We start from the raw sequence: 26,997 nt of genomic DNA on the forward strand, positions 1-26,997 counted from the left end.
TGTACCACAATTTCTGTATCCATTCGTCTGTTGAGGGACATCTGGGTTGTTTCCAGTTTCTGGCTATTTTAAATAAGGGTACTATAAGCATAGTGGAGCATGTGTCCTTATTACATGTTGGAGCATCTTCTGGATATATGCCCAGGAGTGGTATAGCTGGGTCCTCTGGTAGTACTATGTCCAATTTCCGGAAGAACCACCAAACTGATTTCCAAAGTGATTGTACCAGCTTGCAGTCCTACCAGTAATGAAGGAGTATTCCTCTTTCTCCACAACATCTCCAGCATCTGCTGTCACCTGAGTTTTTGATCCTAGCCATTCTGACTGGTGTGAGGTGGAATCTCAGAGTTGTTTTGATTTGCATTTCCCTGATGACTAAAGATGTTGAACATTTCTTTAGGTGCTTCTCAGCCATTCGTATTCATCGGTTGAGAATTCTTTGTTTAGCTCTGCACACCATTTTTAATTGGGCTATTTGTCTATCTGGAGTTTAACTTCTTGAGTTCTTTGTATATATATTGGATATTAGCCCTCTATCAGATATAGGATTGGTCAAGATCTTTTCCCAATTTGTTGGTTGCCATTTTGTCCTATTGACAGTGACTTTTGCCTTACAGAAGCTTTGCAACTTTATGAGGTCCCATTTGTCAATTCTTGATCTTAGAGTATAAGCTAGTGGTGTTCTGTTCAGAAAAATTTCCCCTGTGTCCATGTGATCAAGCCTCTTCCCCACTTTCTTTTCTATTAGTTTCAGTGTAGTTGGTTTTATGTGGAGATCCTTGATCCACTTGGACTTGAGCTTTGTACAAGGAGATAAGAATGGATAGATTTGCATTCTTCTACATGCTAACCACCAGTTGAGCCAGCACCATTTATTGAAAATGCTTTTTTCCACTAGATGGTTTTAGCTCCTTTGTCAAAGATCAAGTGACCATAAGTGTGTGGGTTCATTTCTGGGTTTTCAATTCTATTCCATTGATCTATCTGCCTGTCACTGTACCAATACCATGCAATTTTTATCACAATTGCTCTGTAGTACAGCTTACATTCCGGGATGGTGATTCCACCAGAGGTTCTTTTATTTTTGAGAATAGTTTTCGCTTTCCTGGGTTTTTTCTTATTCAAGATGAATTTGCAAATTGCTCTTTCTAAGTCTGTGAAGAATTGAGTTGGAATTTTGATTGGGATTGCATTGAATCAGTAGATTGCTTTTGGTAGGATGGCCATTTTTACTATATTAATTCTGACAATCCACGAGCATGGGAGATCTTTCCATTTTCTGAGATCTTCAATTTCCTTCTTCAGAGACTTGAAGTTAATGTCAAACAGATCTTTTACTTGCTTAGTTAGAGTCACACCAACGTATTTTATATTATTTGTGACTACTGTGAAGGGTGTTATTTCCCCAATCTTCTCAGCCTGTTTGTCCTTTATGTAGAGGAAGGCCACTGATTTGCTTGAGTTAATTTTATACCAGCTACTTAACTGAAGTTGTTTATCGGGTTTAGGAGCTCTCTGGTAGAATTTTTGGGGTCACTTAAGTATACTATCATATCATCAGCAAATAGTGATAATTTGACTTCTTCCTTTCCAATTCGTATCCCTTTGATCTCCTTTTGTTGTCTAATTGCTCTGGCTAGGACTTCAAGTACAATATTGAATAGGTAGGGAGAGAGTGGGCAGCCTTGTCTAGTCCCTAATTTTAGTGAGATTGTTTCAAGTTTCTCTCCATTTGGCTACTGGTTTTCTGTATATAGCTTTTACTATGTTTAAGTATGGGCCTTGAATTCCTGATCTTTCCAAGACTTTTATCATGAAGGGATGTTGGATTTTGTCAAGTGCTTTCTCAGCATCTAATGAGATGATTATATATTTTTTTTCTTTGAGTTTGTTCATATAGTGAATTACATTGATGGATTTCTGTATATTGAACCATCCCTGCATCCCTGGGATGAAGCCTACTTGATCATGATGGATGATCATTTTGATGTGTTGTTGGATTTGGTTTGCAAGAATTATATTGAGAGTTCATCTTGGTAGAACTTATTTTGATGAATATGAAGTGTCTCTTCTTACCTTTTTTGATCACTCTAGGTTGAAAGTCAGTTTTATTCAATATTAGAATGGCTACTCCAGCATGTTTCTTGGGACCATTTTCTTGGAAAATTGTTTTCCAGACTTTTATTCTGAGGTAGTGTCTGTCTTTGTCACTGAGGTAGGTTTCCTGTATGCAACAAAATGTTGAGTCCTGTTTAAGTACCCAATCTCATAGTCTATGTCATTTTATTGGGGAATTGAGCCCATTGATATTAATAGATATTAAGTTAAAGTAATTGTTGCTTCCTGTTATTTTTGTTGTTAGAGTTGGAATTCTGTTCATGTGGCTATCTTCTTTTACTTTTGTTGGAAGATTACTTTCTTGCTTTTTCTAGGATGTAGTTTCCCTCCTTGTGTTGGAGTTTTTCATTGATTACCCTTTGAAGGGCTGGATTTGTGGAAATATATTGTGTAAATTTGGTTTTGTCATGGTATACTTTGGTTTCTCCATCTATGGTAATTGAGAGTTTTGCTGGGCATAGTAGCCTGGGCTGGCATTTTTGTTTTCATAGGTTCTATATGACACCAACCCAGGTTCTTCTGGCTTTCATAGTTTCTGACGAGAAGCCAGGTGTAATTATAATAGGTCTGCTTTTATATGTTACTTGACCTATTTCCCTCACTGCTTTTAATATTCTTTCATTGTTTTGTGCATTTGGTCTTTTGACTATTATGCAAAGGGACGAATTTCTTTTCTGGTCCAGTCTCTTTGTAGTTCTATAGGCTTCTTATATGTTCATGGGCATCTGTTTCTTTAAGTTAGGGAAGTTTTCTTCTATAATTTTGTTGAAGATAGTTACTGGTCCTTTAAGTTTGAGGTCTTCACTGTCTTCTATACCTACTATCCTTAGGTTTGGTCTTCTCATTGTGTCCTGGATTTCCTGGATATTTTGGATTAGGAACTTTTTGCATTTTGTGTTTTCTTTGACTATTATTATTATTTTCTTTGGTCAGTGTTTTCTATGGTATCTTCTGCACCTGAGAGTCTCTCTTCTATCTCTTCTATTCTGTTGGTGATGCTTGCATCTATGTTTCCTGACTTCTTTCCTAGGATTTCTATCTCCAAAGTTGTCTCTCTATGTGATTTCTTAACTGTTTCTACTTCCATTTTTAGGTCCCGGATGGTTTTGTTCAATTCCTTCACCTGTTTGGTTGTGCTTTCCTGCAATTCTTTAAGGGATTTTTGTGTTTCCTCTTTAAGGGCTTCTACTTGTTTACTTGTGTTCTCCTTTATTTCTTTAAGAGAGTTATTCATGTCCTTCTTAAATTCCTCTATCACCATGTGAAATATGATTTTAGATCCAAATGTTGTTTTTCTGCTGTTTTGGAATATCCAGGACTTGCTGTGGATGGAGTACTAGGTTCTGACAAAGCCAAGTCATCTTGGTTTCTGTTGGTAAGATTCTTGTGTTTGCCTTTTGCCATCTGTTGATCTCTGGTGTTAGATGTTCTTGCTGTCTCTGGCTGGAGCTTGTTCCTTCTGTGGGTCTGTAAGCCTATGTCAGCACTTCTGGGGGATCAGCTCTTCTATGGTAAAACCTGTGCACAGAGGGCTGTGGATCAGTTGTCCCTCCTGAGTCCTGGAGTCAGAGCACTCCCTGGAGACAGGCTCTCTGCTTGAGGGAAATGTGCAGAGAGGGCTGCGGATCAGCTGTCTTTCCTAGGTTTAGATGGAGGTAGAAAGGATCCTGTCCCAGCCTCCTTGCCACTTCTGAGGCCTGTACCTCCTGTCTGGTCTTATCATATTTTCTTTCATCCTAAAATCCTCACTATTGTTTAGAATTCAAGCTGTATGAAGGTGTGTGTGTGTGTCTGTGTGTGTGTGTGTGTGTGTGTGTGTGTGTGTGTGTGTGTGTTGTGTGTGTGCACATGTGTGTTTTTAGTTCAGTGCTATATTCCACTGTGGTGGTCATTGATGTGTTCAGCCACTATGGTTGCTATCATGTTCACTGAGGTAGTAGTCAGTTGTACTGTCTTCTGTGATGGTTCATCATAGTGGTTGTGGTGGTTAGTTGAAGTGTCCACTGAGACAATCAGTTAAAGTGGACACTGTCTACTATATCTTCTTGGGGTATGAGCACATTTGTATGCCTGTTTCTTGAGCACTTCTACCCTCTGGAAGTCCTGCTTCTCTGTATATGAGGTAATGGTTTTACCAAATTTCAACCAGATATTCTAACAGCATTTTACAACCAGTGACAAGATACCTTGTCATGTGTTAAGTTTTATATTTTGAAAATATTCTTTTTTCTCTATATAGTGTCCCTTACTTAAGAGCTAATTAATATAATTATTTGTCATTACATGCCTTCTGTCTACACATGATCCCTTAGTTTTATCTGGCAAAGTGTTAAATATCAACAGATCCTAAAATTCTTTTGAAATGGAAATTGTCTTTTCTCATAAGTACTAAAATCATTATCTCCTCATTCATTTTATGCAGAGTTTTGAGCCTTGTTTGGTTTTAATTGTGACCAAATAGGTTAAGTACTAGTGGAAAGAATATGGCCATGGAATATCTACCCCAGTATACATTTTATCTCAAGATATGGGAGCTTCAAGAAGAGCCACACCTAGAGACAAAATGATGTACTATTGAATTTGACCCTCACATCTCTTTTAAGACCAACTTCATGAGTTCCTCAGACAGAGTAAGTTAAAAATTTTAACAAAGTACTTACTCATAAATACTCTTTGAAGCATCATTTAAGGATCTAAGAAAATCAATTGAGAAAAGGTACTGGAGAAAACTATTGAGATATAGGTTGACCATGGAGAGAAATAAACCTTAAAGAAGACAATTGCATAGGACTGAAAATAATTCTTGAGGATGAATAAAGTTGGTAGCCACTAAAAACATATACTTCTAGCCCCAGTTTAAAAAAAAAAAAAAGCTCTTAAGAGTAAATCTAAGAATACATCATTTTCCCATTTTCCTCTACTTCATTTTACATGATACAATTTCAGTAATTTAAGAGTTAATATTTAGAAGTAGCCAATGAGAAACCTCACAACTTTTAGACAAAAACATTGGCCATACAAAGAGGTTTTCAAGTAAGAAGAAATGTAAATTTTATTCTTACCAGGATTTTCGTACATAAGGAGTATTTGTCCTCAGTAAAACTCTGGGTTCTAAACTTTGATAATGTTTCAAATTACAATGTCACACAGTTCTAACCAACTAGAATACAGGAAACATGAATCTACTATTCATCTGTGATAGTCCTACAACACATGCAAAAAAGTCTAAATATCAAAGAGAAAGATGTACTTCTGAATAATTTCTAGTTTTCTAAATATCTTTCAATATCACAGCAGCTGCCCCGTACTAAGGACATGGACTTAAAGCTTGTTCTGCTTCATTGCTATAGCTCTATAAGAAAATTGGTCATGATATTATATGAACATGAAGCATTTTGCCTGAATTTCCACCTCCAAATCTAAGCATTACTAACTGTGGTGTTTACTTTTGGTTGTCAAATTGACTGAATGTGAAATGAGCTGCAATCCAGAAACGGAGGGCAGACTTTTAATCCAGATCTTGAGCCAAGAAGGCAACATGCCTTTGATCTGGATCTTAAGGCAGGATGACATATACTTTTGATCTGAACCTTGAGCCAGAATGGCAAATGCCTTTAGTCCATATCTTGAGGCAGGAGTATACACCTTTAATCCAGGCCATACCTTCTGCTGGAAGCCTATATAAGGGCAACAAAAGAGGGAAGGATTAATTTGCCTGCTTGTGCTTGTCTTGCTAGCACATCCATTCCTTCACCGGCATTAGAGACTATTTCTTCAGGATTCCAGCATGTATAGAAGATCAGCTGAGATACCTTCCCTTGTGGAACTGAGCAAGTACTAGATTCTTGGATTTTCCATTCACAGCTGCACATTGTTAGATTATTTGGACTATAACCTTTAATATTTATGAACATTATATATATGCATATGCAAATTGATCAATAAAAATGAAACATTGTCCTTAAAACTATTACTTTTCCAAACATGCTAGCTAATGAATCACCTGGTAGTTATTTCAAATTATAAAATTGTATCAATCATTTGTCTTCAAAATTGAGAACCAATTAACAAATAAAAAATCGTGTGGAGTAAAAAAATAGCTTTCTTGAAAGACTGTGACTTGGAGGTACAGCTTGTATGCAGGCATCAGTGGGACTCCTGTTGTGCCATTCTTGAGTGAGATGTATTTCTAGTTTCAGGAAAGAAAAGGCTTTCTGTCTCCAGTAAACAGATAAGAGGAACATCATTCCAGAGCTGAAAAATCTCTAAGAACAGGCGTCACATGTCAGAAGAGCAGTGTAAGCATCAAGAATTTTCATCTTGCTTTAAAACATCTCACCAATCATGGTTGTATTCCTGATGCTATGATGACCTACTTCATTATTTCTCTCTCAAGGAGGAGAAGTATATGGGTTAATTTGAGACTTCAAGGTGCTGCTCCAATGCTATTTTCCAGGTAAACAAGAGCATCCTTAGGAGAATAGAATTTAAGGAGCAGTGTCCCTGAAAATGAGCTAGTAAATTGAGTGGTTGTTTGCTGCTAATACAAGCAACCTGTGCCTAGAGGCACAAGCTCATGTTCAAGCATTCATGTCATAAAACATGACATGAAAGTTCAAAATAGACAATAAACAGCAATATAAATGACTACATTTTTTTAAAATATTTATTTATTTATTATATGTAATACACTGTAGCTGTCTTCAGACGCACCAGATGAGGGCATCCGAACTCATTAGGGGTGGTTGTGAGCCACCATGTGGTTGCTGGGATTTGAACTCATGACCTTCTGAAGAGCAGTCGGTGCTCTTACCCGCTGAGCCGTCTCACCAGCCAATGTTTAACATACTAGTGTATTAGAAAGTCATTAGTTTATGGAAAAATATATGCCAATATTTTTATGAAAGCATTTCAAAAATCAGCCTATGAAACATGAGACAAAATTACAATTACTACAAGTTTGAACTAATAAAATTCTTTATTTAAAGGTCATATTCAAAACAAAATACAAGGATGAAATTACCTTGGAAGCTGTTTGCACACCCGAATGCTTTATCCAAATTTTCACTGAGCCATAGGAAGAAAATGACATCTACAGAACCAAATTTAATTAAGCACACATTGTTCTTGGCCGACTTGAAGTTTCAATGTGGGTTTCAGGATACATGTAACAGGAGGCATCTTAATCACTAAAGCAGAAAGACCCACATTTATTCTCTCAAATGAAACAGAAGGTAAGTGGTCAAAAGTTGAACCTAACTCAGAACATTTGCCTTGTCATTTATTTTCTTCATCTCCAAAGCCATAGATACTTAGCTCCCTGGTTGTTAAGCATTTGTTTTATGAATTAAAATTACTAATGAAAAAAGAAGTCTTGTACCTACCTGGAACAACTATTGTTGTTTGGTTATACAAAATCATGTAGCCAATTTGGATCACAGCTTGTCAGTTCCTTACAAAGTGAAGCACACCCTTATCATGTGACACAGTTGTGATGGTTCTAGAAATTGGTCATGTGACATGAAACTTTGTATCCTTGCAAACCCTGTGAGTGAATGTTTACAGTATTACATAGGCTCAAAACTCAAAAGAAATCAATCTGTCCTTCAACAGGAAATAGACAAATTCACCATGCCCTCACCAGGGAACATTCTTCAAAAAGAATGACTGTTCAATGAAAAAGAGGTTGAACCTCAAGTGTATTTTCAGAAAATTAAGTATAAGCTGCCTATGATTGCAATGGTGGAACATTGCTGGAAAAGGCAAAATTATAGAGACAGTAAACATACGTTTTGTTGCCTAATGCTTAGGTGCTGGGTGGGTGACTAGATACAGTAGAAAGAAGTTTTAGGACAATGTAACAATCATGTGTGATACTATTTTGGCAGATGCATTTTATTGTTATTATGTTTTTATTATTTATAAATTAAAAATAAGAAACAAAAACATTAAAAATTATTATTTTTTATTTAAAAATATTTTGGTCCTACTCTTCCTTCCAGAACTTCTTTCCCTTCCTACCTGTGAAAATTTTTCTTTGTCAAAAAAAACCCAATACAAGAAATTAGAATAAAACATCATTCAGAAAACAAAACACCAAACTATAATCAAATAAAAGCATAGAAAAGCACTGTGGGGCCCACTATATGGTGGCTACATGACACCTATCCTGAAGTGATTTATTTGCTCAGTGTTACTTTATTGGAGAAAACTGATTTTCCCTCTCTCAATAGGTATAAGTTGCAGTTAAGTTGTTAACCTTTACCCTAGAGACTATTCATTCATTTAATAATTCATTCACTTTTAAAATATAACAAAATAAAATATAATAATAATAACAAAATGGGAAGGGCCCAAAAGAAGGCAGAAGAACCAGAGACCTACTTATTCACATACTCAGGAATACATGAGTTTATAAAACACTAAACTGTTTAGTAAACATGCTAAAATGGAAATACATACATATATATATATATATATATATGTATGTATATTTATATGCAGGAGACATGGTGCAGACCCAAGCAGGCCATGTACATACTGCCTCAGTGTCTGTGAGTTTTGTTCATGTTGGTTCAGAGGACTTTGTTCTCCTGGGGTCATCCATTCCCTTCTGGCTCTCACACTCTTTCCTCCTCCTCTTCTGTGAAGTTCCCTGAGCTTTGAGGGGATATGTGCTGGGCAGATGCATTCCTAATGCATTTGGTAGAGCCACACATACAATAAAGAGAAGCCTCAAGTAAACTACAGACTTTAGTTAATAATGAATCAAGACTCCTCAGCTACAAAAAAAATGTAGCACATCAATGCAAGATACTGGTAATGGGAACAGTGGTTGGAAGGGAGGGAGCAGACAGAAACACTATTATCTACTCAATGGTATACTAAAATCAACTTGAAAAAAATTAAACCAGTTAATTCAAAGAGATAGCTTATGAGTTAGCTATTCTTCTTGTTCCAAAGTTATCTTTTCATGATTTTTATAAATATCTTATTCTAATATTTCACTATATTCAAATTACAGAAAATGTTTACATTTACATTATAAAGGTAAATGAAACGGTAGAAAATTCAAACAGATATTGTTTGATTCCTCTCTGGAATCAAATCTATTTGTTGCTATCTACAACAATAAAGTCAATCTATTATATAGATAACAATGTATGGAGTAGCCTTTTGCTCAGGCTATGATGGATTTCAGGATAGTAATGACACAGGATTTTAGTAGGCTGTGGACTGCTTTATATGGAGAATAGAGTAAGAATTAAGACTTCCTAACAACTTGTCAGAATTCCTCATTATATCAAAAAGGTCACAGCCAAAGAGGCAAGGAGGTCTCTGAAGCAATATCCTTCTGAGAGTCCAAATTTGTTCTCTTCAAGATAAATCCCTGCTCTGAAAAACAAAGACCACAATGATCTTGTTCTCTCCCATGCTATATGTTGTAAGTGCTCATTTCTTAATTTTGGCCTGTTCCTATGTGAGATGTGAAAAATATAATAAATCTGTCAGTCTTGATGCCCAAACCAGTTATGACATTAATTCTTTCAAACTAGAAGTTCCATGGGGATTGTTGTCAACCATTGTGGTGCTACAAATGGAAGAATCACTGTAATGACAACTCTTATTGGCAGATGCACAACAGTCAGCCTTAACTAATACTCTAAAGGATCTGGAACTAAGACTACTCATTGACCTAGCAACCATTGTAACATCTGGAAAGTATACGGCATCTACAAATGAGGATCCACTGGGACTCACTTTTCCCAATCAAACAAGATTCCTCATCAGTCAATGCATAAACTCCAGGCCCAATTGGACTGGACTCTCCTCTGCAGCAGCCAGAAATGCTGGCATTTAAAAAGCAAAACTGAAGAAGAGTGTCTTAAATATTCTTACAAGCCTTGCAGATGTTGAAATCCAAAAGAATGCATCTGGGATCAAATCAGAACACATTGTTTACACACCACACATGGATCATCTAATCCATGATGTTCATGAGAGAAAATGGGCAGTATTGAAGTAATTTACAAAAATTTAAGACAAAGCTTGTGCATTAAACACATTTTCTTCTTACAGCCACAAGTTCTGTAGAGCACTAGAGATGTGTTATTAAAGATATTCAAATTTTTCTGTTGTTTGTTATTGATGCTTTCATGTAATCCATGAAAGCAGACATGTCCTGATGGTAGATTAAGTTAAGTGCTGCTCTAAAATTACATTCAAGTGCCAGTTTGATTTTAAAAGTGTCAGTGACAAAGAACCAAGCTGTTCTTAAATATGGTATAGTCTCAGAACTCTAGGGTAGAAACTAACACTAGTACACAAATATCTGAATCCTGAGGCAGTACTTCATTATCCTACTCCAAGGACACAAAGAGAATCAATGAAGAGTATCAGTGTTTTGCTGCATTTTTAAATGATAACTGATCATATTAATCCACAATTATGCATAGGACTTAAAGTTATAATTTTAAGTCCACACATCAGTTTATTCATGTTGTGGTTTTTGGAATAATAAAAATAAATGCCTGCTGCATTTTAGAGGAACCGCTGAGCATCTTAAATCTGCTTCCTCTCTTTAGCCCTTGGGTTTCCTCTCCCTGAACATTGCAGCTGCAGGCTGTGGCTCCATTGTATAATATCAGTTCCGTAGATCTGGACTTTAAGCCAGGACACCAATGGCTATGAGGGCTTTGGGGAAAGTGTACTTCCAATATTTTTCCTTTGGGTCCCAGAAATAAACTAAACTGGGCTTGCCTGGCTAGCAGGGAAGAAACATGCATATTATCAATTCTCTCCAGATTTCAAGCTTCTCGTTAAATGAAGGGATTGAACTAGATAATGATTCATAATGTAATTTCCAGTTGTACTGTTCTGTGATATTTTGAATATAATCTGGGCTTTAGAATCTGACACAAGACTTTTTTTTTCAACTTTGAAATGAATCCAGACTTCTCTTTCGTCTTTCCCACAGCTCTCACAAATATCTTCATTTTTCTTTGCTGGCAAAGCTACTAAGGAGATGCACACACTCACACACACACAACTGGTTCTGCAGATATTTATTCAAAATTTCCAATAAGGATTTCCTATGCAAATATTCAAATATTATTTTAGAAACAATACTCTAAATATTAATGAAAAAACTGAATAGTTGATTATGAGTAGATGAAGTAAAATCATTGAAAAGGAAAATTATTCTATGTCCTATAAAACAAAACAGTTCTTTGAGATCAAAACTATAATGTAATATTCCAAATCTAACCCTTTACTTATAATTATTATTTAATTAATGTCCATGAAGTGAAATCAATATAATATCAAATCTGGACTCTAAAATGAATAAGAAAAAACAGATATAAACCAAAATCTCAGATTGTAAATGTATTGACTATATCTGGAAAACAAATGATGAGATTTTCCTTCCAGGAATACTGAGTGTTTTTCTAATTTTTGGTGATTCATTTGTTTAGGAATCAGTGTAGCAATTTTTATCTGAAAAAAATTAGTGGTTGACTGCTTCAGACTAGGGTACACCAAAATAAACACAGCTCCTATTCTAAATCTCAAAAGCAGCACTTTCTCCTAGTGTAGTTTCCATATAGAATCTAACACAAATACCATATCATGTTTGTGGTTTTGGTTGTCATTAGAAAGAAAAGTGGATAAGACAAGAAAAGATAAGACAAATTCTTATCTATAAGATCCTCCTGGAAATGTATTGACTCCCTATGAATATATTCACTTTTCCAATCTATTCTGTTAACCCTTGACTCCTTTCCAGACCACACATATTCTGAATACAACTCTAAATGTTACCATGTGCTTGCAGTCATATGTAGGAATGCACTAATCTGCATTACTCTCTATTTAATTACTCTCTAGTGCCCTGCCTAGTTAGAAGGAATTCTTAAAGTTGTTATCATCTGTTGTGATAATTCTCCAACCCAATGAAAACACAACTCAATTAATATGAATACAAGCTGTGAGCCTAGATTGGGCAGATCTACCACTACACTACCATCTTCCCCATCTATGAGACCCCTTATAACTTGTGATTTCTCCAGGCCATGTGCTCCACTTTCTTTCCACCTCCTTCTCCATTGTCCTCTCTCTCTTCTACTCCTCCTTCTTTCTCCCCTCTTTCAGCTCCACCTTCCCTTTTTCTGCCCAATTATTGGCTCTAGCCTTTATTTTACAAATTAAGCTGAGAAGAAAGTTTACAGGAAATCACCTGTTCATAGCCCCTCCTAGGAGAACGAAATTAGCATCAAATTACAAATAGCCCCAGAGCTATCCACAACAATCATGAACACATTCATTTTAGTATTCATCCATATTATCAGTTAAGATTCTTAGTCCAAATCCTTCTGGATATTGAATATTTAAAGATATTTTTATCATTGTCTAGCTCATAGATTTGTAAAGGTATTCACTATGGGGTTCATTTTAATTAATTAAATTAATAAATTTACTAATAAAGAATATTAATTAATACATATATGATATATGTAACATATTAAATTATGTATTGTATATAGTTATGTTATAATAGATATGAAAAATAAAATAAGTTAAATTAATTTTAAAGTATTAATTAATAGGGTTGGCCTTTATATAATGTTATTGGTATTCTCTGAGTTCATAATATTTTACAAAAAATTAAAATTAAAATAAGGCTTAGTTCTTTCCTACTATCTTTAAGCCCTAAGGAATTACAAGACATTTTGAGCCTCTATAATGTGGAATTAATATTCACATAGCTTTACATTGACTTATTTTTGTTTTTTCCCTCCTTCTCACATGTCAGACATTTGTTGCTTTCTCTCCACAATGCCCTTAAAGGAAGAAAAAAAATAAAACAAAACAAAAAATCCCATGGTAAGGGGGTATGGGCTATTAATCCCATTGAGAGCAGGCACACTTTCTTTGCATTTTTCATTATGCAAAGCACAAGGACATCCCTTGTGAAATATAATACTCTGCCCCCTACCCCTTTATTAGACCTTGCCCCTGGACAGTAACATAAGTTGAAGCCACAGGAGAAACCATAAAGGCCACTTCACTGTAAAGTCAATGAAATCCCTCCTGAGAAGGAGCAGCATGTGGGGACAAGCTGTCCCCACATCTGCTGCTGTATTGATTGACAGCCTGTTCAGAAGCTCTGTCCAGCTGAGCAGAATCTCCTTTCTTCTGGTCTACCTGCAAGTCTCCCCTATGGCCCCATTCCAGCCAAGAGGCACCCGAGAGCTAAAATGACAATATTCTCCTCTTCACTGCTAGGGAGTTATTAGCAAAATCTCTTACCATGAAAATGGCTGACAAGTCGAGATCAGTGAGACAGGACAGAAAGGGAAAATTAAGAGAAGTCGCTCACTGTCGTCCAACAGTGAGGGGCTCACAGTTTTGTCTTTCTTACAAGTCTTTAGTTAATTAAAGCAATAGAAACAGGGTTGTTTTGTAAAAAAAAAAAAAAAAAAAAAAAAAAAAATCCATTTAGAAAAAATCTATTTACATTTATTAGATTCTTTCAATTATGTATACGTTATTATTACTTCACATAAATTTAGTTTTTTTTAATGTAAGTACCTCTTATACCCAGATCCATGTGTTTAATATCAGAGTATTTTTGAGTGTTACTGAAAAATTCTTTATGACATGTGATGAAAAAAATGAAATATGTATGCCGTTCACCATTCAGCGTCACTAGCAAACTTTACATTTACTATTTATATTCACACTAGATTGTATTATTTCTGATTTTGACTCCAGTGATAGTCCCGTCCATAATATGTAATAAGTAGAGGGCACTTGATTTGTCGGCATATCCCAACACCCATTGCCATAAGTTTCTCTGGTAAATAGAGATTTAGGGGAAGCGTGGACTGGACTTTTAGAGACTGGAGTAAATACAAATACTAAAAAAAGAAACAAATTGTATAATAGTCAATGCCACTAAATGTCATTTTTTTGTTAATTTATTCACACATATATCCCATAGAAACTGGTTTCCCCTCCCTCCCTCCACTCCCACCTCCTCCACACACATCCCCATCATCTCTTTCCACCTAATTCTCCTGTTTCCCTTCAAAAATAGCAGGCCTCCCAGGGATATCAACCAAACAAAGGCATATCAAGTTGCACCTCCTGTAATATTAAGGCAGGATGAGACAAACCAGTAAGAGGACAAGAGTCCCATAGGTCATTTTTAAAAATGCATTTGTTATTGTTATATGTGTGTGTGTGTCTGTGTGTAGGATAGAGAATACGAGTGTGTGGTAGCATGTATGTGGATGTCAAAGAACTTTATGGAGTAGATTCTCTTTCCACCTTCTATTTAATACCATGGATTGAACTCAGGTTGTCAGGCTTTCAGAGCAAGCACTTACACTCGCTAAGCCATCTTACCTGCTTCAAAAGACAATGTTCCCCATAATTACTTTTACCTAAGATTTGTCATAGGTAAAATTCAAACATCACAGAACAATGTATCTAAACATGTCTCAATCCTTACCTCAATCCATTTTTATTAGAAGAGCTAGCTTCCCAGAATTAACATGTTTGTTCTTGGTGGCTACTGCCATTGTAGTAAATATCTATACATCTCTACTCTCTCTTGATTGATAATTTGTTTTTATTAAAGATCAGTCTTATTGTTTTTAAAGAGAACAGTTTATCTTACTTCAAATCAATATATTCTGCTTTTCAAATTAAGAACTGCTTCCTTGGAGTTAGTTCTGTTATTTAAAATAATCTATGTTAACATCTAATTTTTTGTTACAATAGCTCTCTGAAATAGAGTGCCTATTGCTGTGATAAACACAAAGAATAAAAACAACCTGGAGAAGAAAGGGTTTATTTCAATTTACAGTTTAGAGTTCATCTTCTAGGGAAGTCAAGGCAGGAACTCGTGCAGAAACTTATAAGCAAATACTCACATAGTTGTAATAAAAGAGTAAGGTTCACCCGTTTACTCCTTGTGGCTTGTTCAGCCTGCTTTCTTATACTGTCTCGGATCACTTCCAGAAATGATACCAGCCACAGTAAGTTGGGTGCTTCCACATTAATCATAAATCAAAACACTTCTTCACAGCCTTTACCATAAGCCCAATTGTTAGAGGCATTTACTAACTGAGGTTCTCTCTTTTTTAAATATTCTGTCTTGTGTAAATTTGACTAACTAGCCATCTGCTGTAATCTGGCAACCTCCAATGGTGGGACATGGACACCAATCCAGCAAGAAAACTTTCAATCACCAGTGCTCAAGAAAATACCCAAGAGGTTTTCCCCTTTCTGAAGAACAGTTCCCACTAAGGATATCAAAGTTACTAGCTGGTTTATGTAAGTCTTCTTAAAAAATATTTATTTATTTATTTATTTATTTATTTACTTTATTTATTTACATGAATGTACTGTCGCTGTCCTCAGGAACACCAGAAGAGGGCATCAGATTCCATTACAGATGGCTGTGATCCACCATGTGGTTGCTAGGAATTGAACTCAGAGCCTCTGGAAGAGCAGTTAGGGCTCTTAACCTCTGGGCAATCTCTCCAGCCCCATAATTCTTATTTTTTAAGTTTTCTTCACTTTTCCTACTTCCCAGTACTCCAGTGTGACTTAGACAAAAGCTCAAGGGTATCTTATCATGAAAAATGACTATTTATTAGATATGAATAGATTTATTATGTATCAGTCTCTTTTCTATTACTTATTAATTCGCCTAGTTGTAAACTGGAAATCTGCCTCTTTAGACCTACTGCCCTGCTCGACCCTGAACTATGGTTTTCTTTCCTCAGTTCATTAGGAAACATCCAAACTAAATCTGCTTTACCTTTGCTGCCATACTGTCTAATCTTCAACTCTTTTACACAAAAGAGGTCTTTTTAAAAGATAAATATATTTGAACCTTATAGCCTCACCTCAGTATCTAATTTGCAAACTCAGATTTACTATTTGAATAAAATCTACTCCACTGGTACTTTGTACAGGATCTGGCAGTTGTGTCTATTTGAAGTCATTTGGTTCTATGCTTGGTGTAGTCAAGGTCTTCAATCTCATGGAGTTTTGATTTATTCTTGGCACCATATATATTAAGGATTTTGAATGTTCTGTCCTTTTTCCCTAGAATGGACAGCGTTTTCTCTAACAATATGCTGATTTTAATATTCCTTTATCAATGAAGCTTTTCCCAACCATAGTATCTAAGCAAAGGCACTCTCATCTCATTCCTGTCCTATAAACCACCCCACATCAAATCACCTCTTCTGTTTCCTTATGACACTTAATCACTATCTGAAATCTTAATCACCTACCTGTCCCTCTGTTCATTCTAGATTTATGGATAAAATATTACCTTGGGAGAAATACAGCTTGGCTGCCTATCCACTTTTAATGTCAGGTTCTCAAACAGTACTTGGCACAAAGTAGATGCTGAAAAAGTACCTAGTATACGAATTAATATGGATGAAAAATGGTTTGTTCTGTTTTCCCCTTTCCTTTAGAGAATAAATTTGAAGCTGAAGTTACATGGAAATGAAAAGATGCTGTCCATTTAGTAGAATCAAAAACATTCAAGTTTTAATCCCCAGTGTGTGAAATAGGATCTTATAGGTATATTCATCACAAAAAGATAATTCTGTATCATAGACTCACAATCAAATATGATTTCTGCTCTTTTTATTTTTAAAAAGTTTCATTTTTATGTCCACCTGTGCTTTGCATGCATGTGTACCTATGTACCATGTGTGTGCAATATCTACCCAAAGGGTGTAGGATCCCCTGGATTGGCGATACAGACAATTTTGAGCTGCTTGTGGGCACTGGGAATCAAACTCAGGTCCTCTGGAAGAGAAGCTAGTATTCTAAATCTTCAGTTATTTTTCTAGACATTTGACTTCAATTTTTTATTTTTTATTAATTATAGATTTATATATTAATTAAAAATAGTTTTTCAATATATTCTGATCATGATTTCTATTCCCTCATCTCCTCCCAGATCCTTCTCACCTCTCCATCTACTAAACTTAATGCTGTCTGTCTCTCTCTCTCCACTAAAAACAGACAGGCAAATAAAAACAGGCAAACAAGACAGAATAGAGCACATAAAGGGACAAAAAGAAGAGAGAGCAAGAGAAAAATAGACAAACCACACACAGAAAACTTGTAAAAGCACAAAATCATAACCATAATATGTAGGCAAAAGACCAATAAGGTAAAACATATCCATTAAAGAATTATGAAAGGAAAAGAAAATCTCCAAAAATACCATTGAGCTCTTTTCATGTTAGCCATCTTCTGCTGGTCATGGAGTCTGCATTTAAGGGTGGTTTGTAAACCCAGTGAAACTTCACTGGAGAAGACTAGTTTTTCCTTTGTGAGCAGTCATCAATTAAATATAAATTCTTGATTAGGAATAGAGGATCATGTCCACTCTCTCTTTTCAAGGCTTGGGTCTGTGCATGCTTCCACCTTATAAAAAAAAAAAAAAAGACCTAGAGATAGAGACACCTTGAATCTGACCCAGGAGTGATACATTGAGCTAATACAATCAGGAATTGTAGAGAAGTGTCTAAAAACCAAGAAAAGCACTGTATTGATGCTAGCATGAGCTATGAAACATTTGACACACAGGTTGGTTTCTATACCCAAAAGGAGCAAGACCCATCCACATCTTAATTTGGGTCTTCTCACCTCCAGTAGTGTAACCAAGTAATACAGGTTGGAAGGCTTAAACAATAGTGTTTATTTGAAAAGCTATTTTAAAATAGCTTTGAAGACTTGAGCCTAAGATCAATTTATCGCTCAATTTGACATCTCCTAAGGCTTTTTATCTCTCTGTACAAAACATGTCCTCTCACATATTTATTTCCAGTGTCTATTCCTCTTCTTATCAAGAGACAGACCTGCTAAATTAATCATACATGCCCTCCTGGAATAGCACTTGGTCCGTCTGGAAATGCTGCCCTTCAAGTCTACAATCTGTGAGTTTCAGAGAAATGCAGTTTAGTCAATGAACTGGATTTCATTGCCCAGTTGTTTGATAAAATATACTACACAAATGACACCACCCACTGCTTAGTTACTTCTTGTGAATTCTATTCTTTTTAATAGCAATAAGCAATAGTAAAAAAAAAGGGGGGGGATGTTTCTTCAGGGATACATAGTCAATAAATAATTACCTCCCTTATCTGGAGAAGAAATGAAGGATATGTGTTGGAATATGTAGCCTTAGATTTTTCAAAGTCTACCTCAATAAGGGTTATCAAATGCTTTGATCCCACTTCTAGCCCACCTTCCAAAGGTAGGTAAAAAGAGATAGTACAGAGGACAAGGGAATGTAGACCTGTTTAGAAGTAGTTCTTTGGGGCCTTTCTAATTTCCATTGTCAGGATGCCCAGCAGTCCAATTCAGTAGTGTCAGGATGCTAAACATCAGTGATGACATGATCTAGCAGAAACCAACAGGCCTCCACCACTGAATTGGAATGAGTCAGCAAGAATAATCAAAACAGAAGCCAGGAGAGGTTCTCTGCCATGCTTCCCTCAGTAAAGTTAAGATCAACAAAGACATGAGACCAATGAAGCATTACAAAGCTAGCTATGCAAGCATACCATCACTGTCTATTGAGCCCCATTTATACTCTCTCCAAACATCACATGTCCTCCCATGGTGCTTGCCTCAGCAAGACACCACTTGAGTCTGTATCACATGACACAACCAGAAATATTCACTTCAAGAATGTGTCTTCCTAGACTCTCAAGTTGAACTATTCATAAGCAACTGTAGAAAGTTCTTAATGTTAAAAGTAAGATTAAGGTTGAAGACACAAATTTGGGAGTCATCCCCAACTCTGTGGTAGATAAAGCAGGAGATTAAGTGAGGGTTTTCTAGAAGTTAATCAGGAAAGTCACAAACTATCAACAGTATCTTACATATATTGGACATTTGTTCCTTTGTTGGACTGAAAAGCTATACTGTTTTAGATAGTAGAATTACCAAGCAGTTTCCATGGATAATGTAGGAAGAGATGAGGGACTTTCTAGTGCCCTCAAAGCTTCTGCTAACCTTAACTGGCCTATGGACTCCTAATGATCCTGCTCGGAGCAAAGAACAGATCAGTGTTTATGAAAGGAAACACTGACACAATAACACAGAACTCTTTGGCTAGTACAAAGTTTTCCCACTTTTTTCTTTCTTTTTAAAATTTTTATTATTTTTTTTCATTAATTTTTATTAGTCATTCCCTATTCATTTACATCTCAAATGATCCCCCTTCCCAGTTACCCCTCCACAAACACCCCCATCCCATCCTCCTTCTCCCCCTTCCTCTTTGCCACTATAAGGGTGCTCCCTCACCCACACACTCCTCCCCCACTGCTCCAGCATCCCCCTACACTGGGGCATAAAACCACTGCAGGACCAAGGGCCTCCCCTCCCATTGATGTCAGACCATCCTCTGCTACATATACATCTGGAGCCATGGATCCCTCTATGTACAGTCTTTGGTTGGTGTTCTAGTTCCTGGAAGCACTGGCTATTCTGGCCAGCCAACATTGTTCTTGCTATGGGCTGCAACTCCCCTTTGCCCCTCCAGTTCTTTCACCAGTTCCCCTACCAGGTTGCCCTGAGCTCAGTCTGACAGTTAGCTCCAAGCATTAACATCTGCATTGGTCAGTTGCTGGCCGGACCTCCCAAGGAACTGCCATACCAGGTTCCTGTCAGCAAGCCCCTCTTGACAGTGGCAATAGTATCAGGTTTAGTGTCTGCAGACAGAATGGATCGTCAGGTAGGGCAGTCCCAGGATGACATTTCCTTCAGTCTCTGCTCCATTTTACGTCCATTTCTTTCCTTTGAACAGGAACATTTCTAGGTTAAAGTTTCTGAGATTGGTGAGTGGATAGGACAAAATGGCAACACACAGAGTGGGGAACGATCTTTATCAACTTTATTAGAGAGCTACTACCCAAAATGTACAAACATATCAAGAAGTTAGACTCTAGAGAACCAGATAACCCTAGTGAAAATGGGGAACAAAACTAAACAGAGAATTCTCAACTAAGGAAATTCCTTTCATTTTAATGAAGGTATTATGTGAAGATATGAGATATAAAATGTGCTATGGTATGTGTATGTGCATGTGGATGTCAAAGGATAATCTTGGATGTGGGTTTTCAACTTCAAATTTATCTGCAATAGGGTCTCTTTGCTGTGCATTCCAATGATGTGCATGCCATGTTGACTAACCTGAAATCTCCCAGGTACCCTGTCTCCACCTCCAATCACCTCACAGGAGCACTAAAGTGACAGACAAGTGCTATCATATTTAGATTTTACATCCATTGGGTGGATTGGATCTTGAGTCATAATACTTGCAAGACAAATACTTTACCTATTGAGCCATTTTTGGAGCATCAGTATATACTTTCTAAAGGGTCAGATAAAGAATGATTATCCAAACTTATCAGAAAAGAGAATCTGGCATAGTGAGATCTACTACCATATACAAATTCAAAATGGTCCCTAGTTGCCTTCTTTTTCTATTATTGCCAAATAGCAGTGTTGGCAGGAGAATGAGCTTTTGAACTAGTAGACTTCATTACTTTTATAATTGAGTTAGAAAGGAAGAAAATCTTTAGACATAGGAAAGGGAGAAGAGTGAAAATGGGGTGGGTTAAGAAAAAATGAGAACATATAGAAGCTAATGGTGTATTTGAGATGAAGAAGATCATCCCTGGAATCCTATGAACTTAATGGTAGTAAGATAAATCAAATTCAACAAATACTTTAAGTCAATTATTTTGAATCTTTGACATAAGTGTGTATCTGCATATATACCAAAATCATTGTAACACATATGTGTCTATATTTTATATGCTGTTTTATATGCTCATTCATATATTGCTACATAAAAACAAATAATTATGTTTATTTAAGTACACATTGTTATTGATGTACATCTAAGGCATACTTATTTTTCAAGATTTGCTTTATTTACCAAACATATCTTTCAATTTTTCTCTTAATGTAATTTAACCAACACCTGAGTAACTTAGCCACACAGGTGTTTCCTATATATTGTCATAGGTTATAGAGAGACCAGTATTTCCTACAAGAAATCCATTTCAACATCTATACAGTTTACCAAAATTCAGTAAAAAAGTCATAAATGTATAAAGCAATATAAAAATGCCAATTCTTTGTGTGTGTGTGTGTGTGTGTGTGTGTGTGTGTGTGTGTGTGTGTGTGTGTGTGTGTGTGTGTGTGTGTGTGTGTGTGTGTGTGTGTGTGTGTGTGTGTTTCAGGACAGGGTTTCTCTGTATAGCCCTGGCTGTCCTGGAACTCACTCTGTAGACCAGGCTGGTCTCGAACTCAGAAATCCACCTGCCTCTGCCTCCCAAGTGCTGGGATTAAAGGTGTGCACCACTACCACCGCCCGGCAAAACTTTTTTGGGGGGTAGAGGGAGAGCCACCATATGGTTCCTGGGATTTGAACTAATGACCTCCAAAAGAGCAGTCAGTGCTCTTAACCGCTGAGCCATCTCACCAGCCCCTTGAAAATGCCAATTTTACACACATCAACCTTGCTGCCAGTACTTTTGCTTTAGCTAAACTCTTATTACCAAACTAGATGTGATGCTGGTTTGCACACATAGTAAAATGAATAGAAGAGCAAGGGTGTAAACTGGGGACACTAGAACAAAACAGTCTGAGCTCAAAATCAACGGTGACTTTCCTACTTCAGTTCTTTTCTTCTCTGAGACCTAAAGGAGAAATTGTAAAAAACTTTGCAACTTGGTGAAGGCACAAATTCAAGTCTTCATTACTGTTCTTCAGGGTTCTAAACTACCATTGAATTTCAGGAAAAGGAAAGGACAAACAATGTTTATTAGTTGATTTTTACCAATCCATGGCAGATTTCATATTCAAGAGTAGTTGACTCAGGAGTAATGGACTCCATAGGATATCGTTTGTTGGTGTCCTTGGTGTTGTTGGTGTTGTTTGGGTCCAGGGGCTCAGGGACTAAGATACAATTTGCTATTTTTATTTTTATTTTTATCTTTACATTTATTTTTGGGTGATTTTGTATGTTGTTATCTTGGTTTTTTTTATTTTTATTTTTTTGAGTGAGTAGGGAAGAAGAGAGGATCTGGTAGAACTTGGAGGAGAAGAATATGATCATAATATATTAAAATAAATTAAAAAGAATGACTCTTATAGTTAATTAATTCTAAACCCATTCAATTTCTACATTTTAAGAAATAAGGCTTTGGTAGCACCTCTTTGATTATTAAAACCAATCCTATAATTCAAACCAATAAATATAATCAAATTCATACTTTAAAGTCTGTTTTCCAAAATATTGCATTTAGGATATACTATTATAAGTTCCTCATGAACTTAAACTTTTAAATCACCCAAAGCAAGAGCAGAGCAATTAAAACTTCAAATAGAAGCCTTACAGTTCTAATGGGTCAAGGTCAAAGTGTCTAAAAGCCATATAATAATAAAATAATAGAAAAATGCTACATGTTTAATTCAAGATAACACTGATAGTATTCAGTGCCTTTTATGGGACAGGAAGTTGATTTTATGAAAAAAAATGGGAAACCACACATCTTCTTTTTTTTTAATTAGATATTTTCTTTATTCACATTTGAAATGATATCTTCTTTCCCAGTTTCCCCTCCAGAAAAAAAAAAAACCTGTTCCCCCCACCCCTTGCTCACCAACGGCCTCTCTTCCCATTAATGACTAGGCCATCCTCTGCTACATATGCAGGTGGAGCCATGAGTACCACTATGTGTACTCTTTGGTTGGTGGTTTAGTCCCTGGGAGCTCTGAGGGTACTAGTTAGTTCATATTGTTCTTCCTAAGAGGCTGCAAACTCTTTGGCTACTTGGGTCATTTCTCTAGCTCCTTCATTGGGGACCCCGTACTCAGTCCGATGGATGGCTCTTAGCCTCTACTTCTGTATTAGTCAGGCACTGTCAGAGCCTCTCAGGAGAGAGCTATATCACACTCCTTTCAGCCAGCGCTTTCTGGCATCCACAATAGTGTCTGGGTTTGGTGATTGAACATGGGAAGAATTCCCAGGTGGAGCAGTCTCTGGATTGTCCTTCCTTCAGTCTCTGCTCCATAGTTTGTCTCTGCAACTCCTTCCATGGTTACAGGGGAAATTTTCCTGAACAGAACACCAATAGCTTATGCTCTAAGATTAAGAATTGAAAAATGGGACCTCATAAAATTATAAAGTTTCTGTAAGGCAAAGGACACTGTCAATAGGACAAAATGGCAACCAACAAATTGGGAAAAGATCTTGACCAATCCTATATCTGATAAAGGGTTAATAACCAATATATTCAAAGAACTTAAGAAGGTAGACTCCAGAGAACCAAATAACCCTATTGATAATGGGGTACAGAGCTAAACAAAGAATTTTAAACTGAAGAATACTGAATGGCTAAGAAGCACCTAAAGAAATGTTCAACCTCCTTAGTCATCAGGGAAATGCAAATCAAAACAACTCTGAGATTCCACCTCACACCAGTCAGAATGTCTAAGATCAAAAACTCAGATAACAGCAGATGCTGGAGAGGTTGTGGAGAAAAAGGAACACTCCTTCATTGCTGGTGGGATTGCAAGCTGGTACAACCACCAGCTCTACCACTCCTAGGCATATACCCAGAAGATGCTCCAACATGCATTAAGGACACATGCTCCATCATGTTCATAGCAGCCTTATTTATAATAGCCAGAAATTGGAAACAACCCAGACGTTCCTCAACAGAGGAATGGATACAGAAATTGTGGTACATTTATACATTGGAGTACTACTCCGCTATTAAAAATAATAAATTTCTGACATTCTTAGGCAAATGGATGGATCTGAGGATATTATCTTGAGTGGAGTAACCCAATCACAAAAGAACACACATGGGATGCACTCTATGATAAATGGATATTAGCCCAGAAGCTCAGAATGCCCAAAATACAATCCACAAACCACAAGAAACTCAAGAAGGAAGACCAAAGTATGGATACTTTGTCCTTCTTAGAAGGGAACCACACATCTTAGTGGAGCCATAGACTGTTGTTGCAAACATTCACAGAAGCTGCTATCATGTGCTAACTACTATCACCAGCATTATTTTTAGCTAGTTCACGTAATAACTGACAACATTTCAATAAAGCAAAACCAGGCTTGGCATTCAAAGTGCATTAATGTCATGATGTTATAATGTCAGGCTCTTTCCTGAGTGCACATTAGTGTTTCAGGATCATGCAGCTGGCAAAGGGTGAGGTTCAGGGAAACAGCTATTTAAATGTGAAATATTCTTTAAGCTGCCACTGGAAACAACAGACTGTGAAAGAGATTTTCTCCATTTCAGAAATTAACAATCTCTAGGGAGAAGCATTTTCAAAGAGTCAGTTAAAATGTCAAGGACTGTTCATTGCTCCATAGAATTTATCATCCTGTACAAAGTGTACTGCTCCAGAATGCATCCTTGAGTTTTTTTATTACAACACACTTTACCAAATGTAGGACTTTAATATTACACAATCTGATAAAAATAAATAAATAAATAAATAAAGTGATTTACTTTACTTCATTTTTTCTCACATATCTAATTCCAGATGTGAGATTACTACCATTAGGCATAATAATTCAGGATCATGCATGCAATTTCATAATTTCTGTTCTCATAGATCTAAGAATACATCATTGTTAAGAAGTCAAGTTCAATTACACATTTTTTAAACTTGAAAGTGTCCGTTTAAATATGCTACTTGAACACCATGGAATAAGCAATTTCCATAGATTTAAAAAATTAAATGAAAAAGCAACAAAAAATAAAACCAAATGATAATGTTTTCATTCAGAAATTGAGTGTGTATTATTGCATCTTCACTACCCTTATTTAGAAACTAGCTTCTGTAACCACATAGCCACACTTACTAAAAGTTCCTATTCTTATTTATACAGAACACATTCTTGTTATGTGCTCAGGTTGTATTTGAAATATTTTACATTATGATTGGAGGATATTGCTTTTTAATTGAAAGTGTTGTGAGAAGGAGTGTATTAATTAGTTTTCAGTTAATGGGTTAAAATTCCAATCCAAAAGCAACTTATACAAATAAGAGATTCCTTTGATTATGGTTTTAGGAGGATAAAATCCATCAGTTTTGGGAAGCATGGGAACTAGTCACAGGCATGGTAGCAGTAGTTAGAAGCTGAGAGCTGACATCTTCAAATGCAAACATGAAGCAGGGAAAGTGAACCAAGACCAGGTTATAAGCTCTCAAAGTATTCCTCCAGCAAAGCCACACCTTCATAACAGGCAAACACAGCACCACCAAGGGGAACCAACTATTCAAATATGCCAAACATGCAGCCCTATAAAAGGGACATATGTTCTTAAAATAACACAGGGAAAGTCAGTTTTCTTCAGGTATGTGAACTCTGAGATGCTACCCACACTTGAGTAAATGGTCATTTACTATGCACATGAAGGTTTCATTAAGTAGATGCAGTGGGTATTAAATGAGAGAAAGAGAGAAAAAGAAACAGCACAAATAGAAGAGGAATTTTTAGTCCAGCAAAATGGCTGCTCTGGCAATAGAAAGACCTAGATCTGTATGACCTGGCTGGAATATAGACACTCGCTTAGTACACACCTTTAAAGTAAAATTAGTTTATAGAAGGAAACAGCCATTTTTGAAAGTGAAAATTGATTGATAGGTAAACAAAGTGACTAATGATAGAAATATTTTTTTTTTGAGACAGGGTTTCTCTGTATAGCTCTGGCTGTCCTGGAACTCACTCTGTAGACACAAGGCTAGCCTTGAACTCAGAAATCTGCCTGCCTCTGCCTCCCAAGTGCTGGGATCAAAGGCATGCGCCACCACCACCAGGCATGAGAGAAATATTAGACAGAATAAGTCAGAGATAAGATATGCTCAACTCTCCTGAGAACAGCACAGGAAAGAGATGAAAAAAAAGTACAGAAAAGAGAAGTTATTTAAGGGCAGCTCAGGGAGAGAGTGCCAGTCAGACTGGAATCGGTGCAGTGAGCTGAGTGTAATGGAGTTGAGTTTTTTAATGAGTCCATGTAGTTCAGTGCAGGTCAGCAGATGCTGAACTCAGAAAATAAGAAGAACCCAGAAAGTTAGAACAAAATGCTAGAGTTAGTTTGAGTCCAAGTAGAGCAATTCAGTCAGAAGCTGAGAGAAGCCAGTTTGAATCAGTCAGCTTGGAGAGAACATTTTGGCCAGAACAGGTGAGCTGAAACAGCCAGAGTTCACAAAGAACTAGAAATGGTGAGCTTATTCAGCACTAAAACTCAGAGATAACAATTACATCTGGAGAATGAACAATACATTTACAACAAAGTTGGGAGCATAAAATATTTAGGAAATGGTAGGGTTGGCAAGGAAGTAATGGGGTGATAAGATAGGTCTAAACATTTTATAAAAGAAAAAGACTTTTTTTTTCAGTAGTCATTTGGCAAATAATGCCCAACACATTCATCCTTTTGTGTGAAGTGATTCCCCGAATTTGTTAGACTAGAAAAAGACAGAAAAAGTCTTGGTACTATTAAGTATTGAAAATATTGAAAACTTGCTTCTTCCAGATTTCTCTTCCACATGTGGTAACATGACTGGGAAATACAGAAATAATTAGCTTACCTGATTATGAATCATGACAAAGTGTTTGATAAATTCTCTCCCCCTCTCTCCCACTCTCTCCCCATCTCTCTGTCTCTCTCTGTCTCTCTCTGTCTTTCTCTGTCTCTCTCTCTGTCTTTCTCTGTCTCTGTCTCTGTCTCTGTCTCTGTCTCTGTCTCTGTCTCTCTCTGTCTCTCTCTGTCTCTC

General features: G+C 36.6%; 1 long non-coding RNA gene across 8 annotated transcripts in view; it reads left to right on the plus strand.

Annotated features, from left to right (window-relative positions):
• LOC116083263 overlaps window positions 1-26,997 on the plus strand; it is a 92,387-nt gene that overhangs the window by 29,795 nt on the left and 35,595 nt on the right. For 4 of the 8 annotated variants that reach the window (XR_004115659.1, XR_004115660.1, XR_004115654.1 and 1 more), the window contains exons 2-6: window positions 4,541-4,748; window positions 6,312-6,574; window positions 7,107-7,352; window positions 15,306-15,462; window positions 17,993-18,101. This is a non-coding gene — a long non-coding RNA (uncharacterized LOC116083263). The remainder of the gene's footprint in view (window positions 1-4,540; window positions 4,749-6,311; window positions 6,575-7,106; window positions 7,353-15,305; window positions 15,463-17,992; window positions 18,102-26,997) is intronic. The other 4 variants (XR_004115657.1, XR_004115661.1, XR_004115655.1 and 1 more) reach the window with 4 other exon arrangements.

This window comes from Mastomys coucha, unplaced genomic scaffold (genome assembly GCF_008632895.1).
Source record: "Mastomys coucha isolate ucsf_1 unplaced genomic scaffold, UCSF_Mcou_1 pScaffold8, whole genome shotgun sequence".
NCBI classification, from domain to species: Eukaryota; Metazoa; Chordata; class Mammalia; order Rodentia; family Muridae; genus Mastomys; species Mastomys coucha.